The sequence below is a fragment of the Manis pentadactyla genome, chromosome 7, assembly GCF_030020395.1.
Source record: "Manis pentadactyla isolate mManPen7 chromosome 7, mManPen7.hap1, whole genome shotgun sequence".
NCBI lineage: Eukaryota > Metazoa > Chordata > Mammalia > Pholidota > Manidae > Manis > Manis pentadactyla.
Window position 1 is genome coordinate 23193786 of NC_080025.1, and position 2421 is coordinate 23196206.

Sequence of the window (2421 nt, forward strand, 5' to 3'; positions counted from 1 at the left end):
TCAACAATGTGGTGATTTTCTTCTATTGGACCCTTCATTCAACTCCAAGACCCAGGTAGAGTGTCAAGTAGAAAAAGAGTTGCCTGCTTCACAATGCCAGGTATCCCTGTCTCAAGTAACCTAGGTGTCAACACTGATTTATCCAGGGCCTCCCACTGGCATCTTTTATTGTGGACATAATACCTGTATCACTTGCAATCTTTACACGCATATCAAAACTGTAGGCCAGTTGCATGTAGGCGACTTACTCTCTTCCACCTAAACCATATGTGGGGGGCTCTCCTCATCCACCACCTGGAAGACCCTATCACTATATTTCAAGAATCTTCTAGGTTTATAGCATTACTGAATGCTAGATTAGAAAGGGACTGAGGATATCAGATAATCCACACTCTTTATTTCAGATGAAGAGATCAGGCCAACAATGGTGATGTGACTATTGTAATCCAAAGGTGACAAAATATATCAGGTGGTCTGTGGGGAACACATTTAAAAGATTATTGTATTTGGATAGACTGTATAAAAATATTCTTTCAAAACTTTTAGAAGAGAATGAAAGAATTAACATAAAAAATGGAGCAGCTGTGGACTACTTAGCTACATAGAAAAAGTCTAACATATTTTACTGTATTAGACTACAGGTTTCCAATTTTTCTTGGTTCTCAGTGCCCTTAATGTCTCAGTAATTTTTTACACCACTCTTAGGCAAAAGAAACTCCTAACAATTGAGTTTATTAAGAAAATGGGTCCAAACAACTTAGTAAGTATTTATGTCTTAACAATTTCTTAGCTGTCTGAAAAAAATAATACACATAAAAAAATGTTAAAAAGATACATTTATCATTCTTAACACCAATAAAAACAGGATATGTGCACCTGCTGGGCACTGCACAACTTTTCAGACTTTGGAATCAGATCATTTTTAGCCATCCTTATTTCCTGTTCCACATCAATTTTCATACCATATTTGCTTTTTATCACAACTGCAAAAATGAAAGGCATAAGATATATGCCATGATAAAGACAGTAACATGATTTCGTGTTGAAACTGTGAACTACCATTAGCTAGTAGTTAACACCATGTCCAATAAATACCAACTATTGCTGTATTGACCTTGAAATTTTTCAATATCCCGTATTGCCCTTGTGAGTTCATTGTGATGTCTGTGTGGCACCTTGGCATAGGGTTTGAAATCTACAGCTCAAAGTCCTTGCTTAGATCTTGGAGTTAGTATTTAGCTTTATTAATGCTGACAATGGGGGAGGATTTAAACCTTCAAAACAGAATCAAAACTAGTCCCCTCTACATTATAATATATTATGCAAAAACACTCTTCTTGTCTCTATCTTTTTAGTTGAATAACAATTTCCTAACAAGCCTGCAGGGTTGTCTTCAGGACTCGAGTTAGCCCAGATCTGGAACAAAACTCTAGTCATCTAATTAGATCCAAACCGTTCAGTGCATATTCAGAATTTGTTTGTTTTCTTTGTGTTGATGAATTTCCAAAGCAGGGGGCAAGAAAGCATATCCTATGAAATAAAGAACAATTTCAACTGATTTCCTCTTAGTAATTGAATGTATCTCTCTAATAGTCATGTATCATTGGAATAATTCCTCTTCTAATATCTGCTTTGATCCTCACAATACCAAATGAGGCAGGCAAAGGCATCATCCGTATTGCTATTTGACCTACCATGGGCTTATAATAATAGTAGTGAAGAATCATTGCATCATTGATAATCAAAAGGCTTTATTGAGTACCTTCCCTATATCAACACTTCATGCCTAAAACTGCAGAATTTAAGGGAAGTATAAAACATACTTCCTCCCCAAAGGAGGACTTTATGTTAACTGTTGTCAAAGAAAGTATGCAAACATAAAACAATTAATGAGTTATTATAGAAAGCAATGGCTGACAATAGCATTACAGAACAATTAAGGACTGGAACAACATATAATAACCTGGCAGGTGTGCAGAGCTGTCAATAAATACAAAATGAAGTAAACCACAGGGAGATCAATGTGGCTGCAGTCATATAAGAAGCATTATACTCAGTAATATGGTCACCAGCTGAGAATCTCAAGGACACTCCAAGTTCACCTGCCTAATTTATAGCTGGAATAACTAGAACTGAAAAGATTAATAGCATCCGTTTTTAGTTTCAGTTTTGATGTTGTTAGTAGTCAACCTGTAAACCAAGTTATTTGTTACATATTAATCTTTATATGGCAATAAAGAGAAAACAGAAAACAGAATCAAATAGATGAATCCTTTCTGTAACTTACTAAAAATATGTTCAGAGTTTAACATAGCTAAAATGGGGGGACGGTTTTTACTATGGAAGACAGAAATATGAGAGAAAGGTGGGTAAGAGAGAAATCCAGGAAGCAGAATTTACTCCAGGCTGATTTAGGAGGAA